Source organism: Podarcis muralis, chromosome 13 (genome assembly GCF_964188315.1).
Source record: "Podarcis muralis chromosome 13, rPodMur119.hap1.1, whole genome shotgun sequence".
Lineage (NCBI taxonomy): Eukaryota > Metazoa > Chordata > Lepidosauria > Squamata > Lacertidae > Podarcis > Podarcis muralis.
In genome coordinates, this window is record NC_135667.1 from 16,055,688 (window position 1) to 16,064,578 (window position 8,891).

Genomic DNA, 8,891 nt, shown 5'->3' on the forward strand with positions numbered 1-8,891 from the left:
CTGGTGCCCAAGCACCCACAAAATTCCCCATGAAGGAGCCGGGCACCCACAGATTTCAGTGCCAGGGCCATGCACGCTGCACGGCACCCACAGTTGCAGGGCCAAGTTGGCACTCCCTGAGAGGAAGTGGCTTTGAGACAGGGGGCAAGGGGGTGGGCCCTCTCCCTCACTGAGCTGGTAGTGAGAAGGGCAAGAACCAAAGTTATGTGTGCAAGAGCTGGGCTAGAAGCAGGCAGATGCCTGAGCGTGAGAGCTGTGCCTGATTTCTGTTGGAATCCAAGGCTGTGGCTATGGGAGAAGCAAGACCTTCTGGGGTGTTAATGCTGTGAGCCGCTCCATCATAGGCTCAGGTTGTATATAGTTGTAAATAAACCATATATCTTAAAGACACCACCGTCTCCGCCGTGCCTCATTCCAAAGAAAGCAAATGCTGGGTAATCGCCTGGAATTCTGCACCACTCGGGAGACTGGGGTGGCGTGAAACACTATGATATTTGACGCATATGTTACCCTTGTATTGTTGTCGCTTTCAAAGGAATCTGCCTTATCCTGAGTCAGACTATCGAGGTCAGTATTGTCTGCACAAATAGCAGCTCTCCCGGTTTCAGGCATGAAACCTCACCCAACCCTACCTGGAGATGCCAGGATCTGAACCTGGGATCCTCTGAATACTAAGCAGATGCCCTACTGCTGAGCTATAGCCCTTCTTCTAAATAAATAGCTAGAGGGGGAGGGGGAATAAGATGGGGGTGGGGAGTTTTAATCATTTGCCCCCACCTTCTGCCTACTATTTGCAGTACAAGGAAAGCTCCCATTGGTGAATAGCTGACATGGAGGTTTGGATTCCAGCTGGGACCACGGTGAGGTCAAGGCGTTAGAGAGCAACCCCTGCTATGTTACGGCCCTGATCCAGCTCCTCCCCAACCCAACTGTTTAAAAACTTGTTAATATTCCATTTTTAGCTCATGTTTCAAATTCTCATTATTCTTTAATGCAATAATCAAATTTACTCACTGATTAAAAAAAAATCCAAATAAAGCCAGCGGAGGTGATTATAATAACCTATAATTTTTAAAGTTGCACCAAGAGACATATTTATTTGAGGGGGGGGGGAGTTCTCGATGTGATCTCAAAAAAGTTTATAATCTGCTATGCCTGCCCTGTAGGGTTTATTTAGTTTGGAAATGGTGAGTAATTAACCGTAGGGCACAGCCAACCGTATTTTAATTAAATCTGCCCTTTCTTGCTTGGGAGGGAAGGAGGGAAAGAAGTGTATGAACTTGCCAGCGTGGAGAACAGACTCTTAGAAGTATGGAGGTGAAAGGGGTCGTTAGCTGGAGGAAGCCAGGTTGCCACCCTAAAGCAGCTAGTAACCAACCTGTACCGAACACAATCCAGACTACAGCATGCCAAGGGGGAAAGGCAGAGGCGCTGGCTGCTTCCAGACAACCTGCCTATTGAGCATTCATCCTGCTTTCTTTGCAAGGAGGTTAGACATTGGCCGTTTTGGGAGCACTCTGCTCAGTGGCATCTACATGACGGTGCCAGTGCGACCATTAGGCAAAGTGAGGTCTCTGCCTCAGGGGGAGATGCTGTGGGGTTGGCAGGCACTGTTCCTCCTGTGCCTTCTAACATGCATAGGATCGCAAAGCAGAAACAATTAATCATGGACCCAGAAGAAGAAGAAACTGTGGGGACCAACATGTGAATAAACCCCTTAAGTACCTTCCACTTCTTTGGGTTTCAGGGGCTGATGGGAGTTGTAGTCCAGCAACATTGGGAGGGCCAAAAGTTTCCCATGCATACTTTAAAGCCAACTCTGTGCATGTTCAGGGGTGCCTTTATGGGCACCACTTTCTACTCTGCTGTAAAATGTATCAGGCTGGCCCTGCTGACCATCTGAATATTAAGTATGCTTTCTCCCTATGTTCCAGTTTGTCATATTTGTATGCAAATTGATGAAGCAGTGGATCAGCTAGCACTAAGTCAATCCACTGAAATGTCTTTAATCAGGCTAGGTTGGTAAAACCTGTGTGAGCTCAATAGAAGGATGGGGTGGTTTAAAACAAAAAACAAAAACATGGACAGCAGAAAACCAGAATAAATTGACAGCCTGTTGTTCTCCGAAAGGCCAATTTAAAATCTTGTTCTGAGAATAAGCATTGGCAGGGAGGTGCTTTTCCGGTAGCATCTCTCAATTCTGGAGCTACCACAAGAAAAGTGGGGGAAACACATACGACAACGTTCAGAGCCACCCTCCCTGTGGGCCAACTCCTTTCCGCTCCCTCGCGCCTCCTTGCCTCGGTCTCCCTTTTCATCTCCCGTCTCAGCCAAAGCTACCTGACGCCAGGCTAGTCGGGAGTGTGATGCAGGACCTGGTCTCCCTGACACAAGGCCAACAGGGTTCCTGCATTATTCATTGGTGCAGTGTGTCGAACTCTTCATAATTCATCAGTGTGTTAGTTACATTCAGGAGAAAGACACGTCTAAGAGGGCACAGAAAGGAGAAGCCTGGCAAAGATGACGGTGGCAGGAAAGTTGCCCTGAGGGAGCCGGGCTATCTCCTCTCTCGGACGGAAAAGGACCTTCTAAGACCAAAGTTGGGAAGGCAAGTTACAGCCAGGGAGTGGGAACAAGGCATTTTCATTTCGCAACCTCAAGCATTCACACTAGCATATAACCCCCCCCCCTTTCAAAAGAAGCGAATGTGGCCCTCAGGTTCCTCACCTCTGTTTTAAACACTGGGATGCTGGTTTTGGGTTCCTTTATTTGTTATGGTTATTACATTTTAAAAGGTAAAGGGAACCCTGACCATTAGGTCCAGTCGTGGCCAACTCTGGGGTTGCGGCGCTCATCTCGCTTTATTGGCCGAGGGAGCCGGCGTACAGCTTCCAGGTCATGTGGCCAGCATGACTAAGCCGCTTCTGGCAAACCAGAGCAGTGCACGGAAACACTGTTTACCTTCCCACCAGAGCGGTACCTATTTATCTACTTGCACTTTGACGTGCTTTCGAACTGCTAGGTTGGCAGGAGCAAGGACCGAGCAACGGGAGCTCACCTCGCCACAGGGATTCGAACCGCCAACCTTCTGATCGGCAAGTCCTAGGCTCTGTGGTTTAACCCACAGCACCACCCGCGTCCCTTATTACATTTGTACAGTGCTATTTTTCTAGAAAAACTCACCACGAACGCCTGCCTTGTTCTCTCATAATGGCAATGGTGCCCACCTGAGAGGTGCCAGAACTGAGTACCAGTGAGTTCTGGCTGAGAAAAAGGCCTGCACTTAAAAAGGGGAATTCGTGGAAGGGAACTGGGGTCGACCTTAGAAAAAAGATTTTAATGTTTAAAGACTGTGGAATATAAAGGGAAAGTGGTTATATAAGATGAACTAAATTGAATAATGGGCTAAATATAATAAGGTCAAAATCTGGGATAAGAACTTGTTGAACTAAACAAATGGAAATGGAATACAAGAAGGGGAGGGGTGGGGAAGTCTTGGAAAGATGTTACTGAAAGCAAGGTTTTAAATGTAAAGGTTTTCTTTTTTCTTTTTTTGGATTTTTTGGAAATTTCAATAAATATGATATTTTTAAAAAGAGAGAGAGAGAAAGGCCTGCATTTATACCCTACCTTTCTTCTAAGGAGCTCAAGGTGGCACACAGAGTTCTCCATTTCATCATCACATCAGCCCTGTGAGGTAGGCTAGGCTGAGAGACAGTGGCTGGTCCAAGGTCAACCAGTGAGCTCCATGGCAGAGTGGAGATTTGAAGCCTGGTCTCCCAGATCAAACCACTACACACACACACACACACACACACACACACACACACACACACACACCCCGTCTCTCCTGGTCCTTATTTAGTCCAGAAATGCAATGCATTTGTACCTGTGAGCGGAACATTGCTGCACCCTAAAACAGAAGCCAGCACCTGCCTTTTCGTAGCACGCATCATGGATGTCCTCTTTTCAGAAGTGGTCCAGTGCTTATTTGGGGAGCATAGATCTGTTCAAATTGACAGAGTTCTGGCATCTAGCTGTTACGTCTTCAAGACTTGTAGGCGTAACAGCTTCTGCCTTTATATGTGCACTGTGGAGAGGATGAGGATCTGGGATAATCTGCCCACCCCACCCCACCCCAGAAGGTTTCTCACTAGGTGACCTAGTCCTTGAATTGAGTATGGTTCCCGCACCCGCCTGTAGGAGAAGCTAGTTGGGCTTATTGTGGCATCATCACATTCCAGCCACGGAGGAGAGAGGTTGCCACAAGACCTAGCGTTTCCCTCTTCAGACCTTCGCCCAAACTTTTCCAGGCACACAATGTCCCCATTTATTTATCATATTTAAAAGGATTTCTACACTGCTAAATTAACGAAACCTCCAAACATTTAATATAAAAGCTACCTTAAAATTACCAACACCAAACAAGTAGATATCAGGAACAAGGGGCTATGGTCAGTTCACTTTTGCTCTGAGTAAACCCATTGAAATTAATGGGCCTAAGTTAGTCATGGTCAGTCACTTCAGTGGGCCTACTGTGAGCAAAGGTTAGTGGAATGCAAACTCTGTTGGGCTAAAAGTTTTCAAAAGAAAATTGGTCGGCGTAAAAATGACCTATTAAAATGCATGTCGAATTTGCATGTGTGGGAAGGCAAAACAAAAGGCAGAACAAAAATGTTTTTTTCGAAGGTGCCAAAAATTATGGAGCAAAGGCGCTTGCCTAATATCAATGGGCAGGGAGTTCCAGGGAAGAGATGTTGCCACACTGAAAAATCAATTCCTTTTATGTGCAGAATGAACATTATGTGTACCTTGCAAAACTGCCAGTTCCCTTTAATTTAATTAACTTGATGTGCAAACAGGGCTTAAGAGGAGGGTGTATCAGGAGTCATAAATAAATAAATAAATAAATAGGCCACATATGAGAAAGCTCATCAATACCCAAACTCACCCCCACCCCACCCAATCTGAGCTGTAATCTTGATTATTTAAATTATCCAGATCTTAGCTGCTTTCCTATTAATCAGGAAGTTCTCTGTTCAAAAATGACACATCCTCTCAAGATAATCATTACTCCCTCAGCTGTGGGGAATTTATTAATGGGTCCCCAGTTGTGCAGATTTGTTTCAATAAGCATTAGCACCGATAAGATTATAGTTCTTTACACACAAGACATTTCTGTTGACGAGTGTGTGTATTTAAGGACTTCCGGGTTCAGAGTCTCAAGAATGATTAAGGGAGGCATACCCTTCATGGCCAGTTTCCAGCCTAGAAGCAAATTGCATTGGAGACTTTACTCCTTTTTCTGAAAACACAGATCAAAATTATGTTTTCCCTTACACTAATCATATATGTCAGAGACTGCCTCCCGGTCCCAGCTCACAGAGGACCAACACTAGCCAGTAGAACTGTACAAAAGTCTTTATTGAAGTTTAGTTTCCATTTTCAAGCCCTAGCGTGCGTCTCTACGTCTAGACCCTAGACCAGCGAAGCCTCGTCTGAGTCTCCGCCCCCTGTACACCAGTTTAAGACTCTAGCCTTACTCCACCTTCTTCGTTTCTCCTTCCGCCTCTGGGTCCTACTACCCCCCGGGGTGCCTTCCTTCCTGGACGCCTCGGAGGCGGACCCTTCGGACTCTTCCCCCTCTCTTCGGCGGGCTTTGGGACCTGGCTCCCTATCCGGGCTGCTCATTGCGCCACCCTCTCGCACATTTGAACTTGGCGCGCGCGCGCTGCCTCTGACCTTCCTTTTGACCGTTTCCTCGCTCTCTGATGCAGGCGTGGCTAACCCTGACTCATGTCCTTCCGCTGACGGAAAGCTGCCTGCTGCCGATGCTTGGGACTCCTCCCCCTTACTGCTCTCCGGTGGGGAAGCTGGTCCCGATTTCCAACTGCTGCTTTCTGAGTCCCCTCTGGCCCCTCCTTCCTGTGGTGTTCCCTCTGGCAACCCCCTAGCTCTGACCACGGGAGCCCCTTTCTGTGAATCCTCTGATTCGCTGGAGAGACTTAGAGACCTCGGACGGCTATCATCGCTGACCTCTCCCTCGGATTCCTCTCCCTCGGTCTCTAATTCCTCCCTTTCCTGTCCCTCTGCTCCTGAACCCCTGACAATATATGAGTTATTTAGCACGGTGTAATAAAATGTGAAAAACGTAGTAACAACAGTACTTCGTCACTGAATCTCTTTGAATGTTCACATCACAATTTGAAAGTCATCATAGCCAAAAAAGGTGGCAAATGATCTGCTAGAAAATAATTCAGAAAATAATATTTCCATGGGTACATCATGGCCAAATCACCTTTTCCAGACATCCACAAATACAGGCAGATACTCCTTGACCTGGATTCACACATTAGCAGCTAGGTCATGGCTATTAATTGTCCGAATGCCAACCATGGTTTAGCTACCAACATGAGTTTAACCAAACTGTGGGAGGCAGTGGAAGACAGGAGTGCCTGGCATGCTCTGGTCCATGGGGTCACGAAGAGTCGGACATGACTAAACGACTAAACAACAACAACAAGTAAATTCACTTTTGCACATTCCCGACTCCAGCACTCCCACCTGATATGCCAGTGGAACAGATCATCTGTTTATGTTTATATTTAATTGACTTACTGAAACCTATCTGTTGATTCTACTGTAAGTCACCCTGAGGCAGTGGCACAGGTGATTAAGGACTCCTTCAGATGACCTGTTTATTGAGCAGTCACCCTAATTTACTTGCACAGAGGTTACATTATAACTGGTCTGTACTGAACATTTGTTTGACTCCATTCGCAATAAGATTATATAGGACAATGAGTATTCATACTGCGTTCATCCTGATTTGCTTGTGGGGTGTTTGAGCATCTTCCTATTAGTCATTCGCTCCTCCTACCCCTTTCCAGGGAATTCCCCTGTCACTTTCCTAACTGCAAATGTGTTCATTCCTATTTTTAAGTGGATTAGTTGTGCTACGGTGACAGAACGCTTTAATGAACTTTAATGGCACAAGCCTAAATTTCCCAGTTATGAGCTAGAACTCATCCTGCAAAGCATTGACCGTCTCTGGAGGAAACTCAAGAAGTCAAATGAAGAAACAAATAACAAAATGGGGTGCAGTTGTGGGTGGAACAAGGAAGCACAGGCTTGGGAGCACTCTCACGTCCCTGCCAAAAGTGGAACTTTGCAGCTGTCAGCATGAATCTCATCAGTGACTACTCTGTGTCAACAGCCACCTCAGTCACATTGCCACAGCACCCAATCACATGGCACACCACCTCCAGCATGAAAGAAACCCCATAAGTCAGAGGATGGTCAAATGATGGTACAGGACTGCGTTTATCTGGCTTAAGGTTGCGCACAATGAAACAGAATTGTGTGGCTTTGTGGGCTGACCTGCCTCCCACATCACTTACAGTGCTGGAAAACTGCAACAGGGACAGGCCGTTGTTATTTTTGTTTCAGCAGCCTTCCCTATGGAATGATTTGCCTGGGGAAATCGGGGTTTAGGAAATTATCTTTTTCAGAAACCTTTCTCAGTTCTTCATGACTCCCTGTTTCTAAGGTCTTCTGCTGGTTTTAAATTAGTTTTCTTTCAGAGACTTTAACACAAGATCGAAGACTCTGTGATCTAGAAGAGGGGTGGGAACCAGAGATTGCTGGACTCCAAACTCTCACCAGCCGCAGCCAGCATGCCCAATGGTCAGGGGTGCCGGGTGGCCCACAGGCTGTCCGTCCCTGTTTTAACAGCGTGATGTGGTCTAAATGTTTGAGGGCTTGTCTGCTCTTCCGTCGCCACTTCCATGCCACTTAGGCTTACAGTAGGAAAAACAATTAAAAAATGTTATTCATGGGTATTTTATTATAAGTGAATGGTTGCATTGCTGTGCCAAATGAGTATAGACCGCCCCCTGGCGGTGGTGCCTGTGTAGTGTAGGATAGATATCAGATGTGCGAAAACCAAATGAAGGATAGATCAAGGTCAGGGCTGATCTGAAATGACGGATTGGGGCTCAAACTGTTGGGTGGGGGTATATCCCCAATTTTTACCAGTATCTATATTTTATGCCCACTTTGCCTCAGTACATGCATTTTAGTACACATAACTTGGTTGGAGAACAGAATTGCAAAATTCAGAGTTGTATGAATTTAAAGGATGGCTGTTTTGGTACTGAAAGCATGAATTAGGTAGGCTCACCTTTAAATGCAAACAATTGGAGTTCCCTCTCTGCCTCAGGCAAGGAGAGGGGAGTGCTTGGCTGGGCCCGGGGGCTGAGAACAGAGCTTGATGAATCCAGCTCAACCAGAACAACCTTTGTGGTTCTGTTCCTGTACTCCGAGATATTAGTCTTTCCTCTTGAGAGACCTTGAAAAAGAGACTAAACCTGGCAGGAGCTTTGAGTGTAGCTGAGCTTTGTTCCATGTTTAGATCAGAAGGCCTGGCAAGTCTCCTAAGGCCTTTTGGGAAAGAATGGGGCGAGCCTCAACTTCAGCTAGAATTCATCACAGTACATATTGAAGCTTCTTTTCAGGGCTCAAACATGAAGGTAGAAACATTTCCGGTGCCCCCAAGTATGTAAGAACCAACAGGCAGAGATGTCAGAGAATTCCATCAGAAGCATAAATGGGTGTTGAAATTGCCACAATTCTGATTTCCACAGAAGGTCAGGGACAGATCTCCCGCAAATGAATATGAGTAGTAATCACTGTGGCTGTGGTGTTTTTTGGGTCCATGAAAATTTCATAAATAATTAAGGTTGTTTTCTGCATTGTTTTTGATACTTCCCTTCCGTTGAAATGCACTGAAGTGATTAACGATGTTAGCTTCGGCCATAGTGGATAGCAAGACGAACAAAATAGGTTTTAGCAGGAAAATGTTATGAAAATGATATATAGGTGGTATTGAA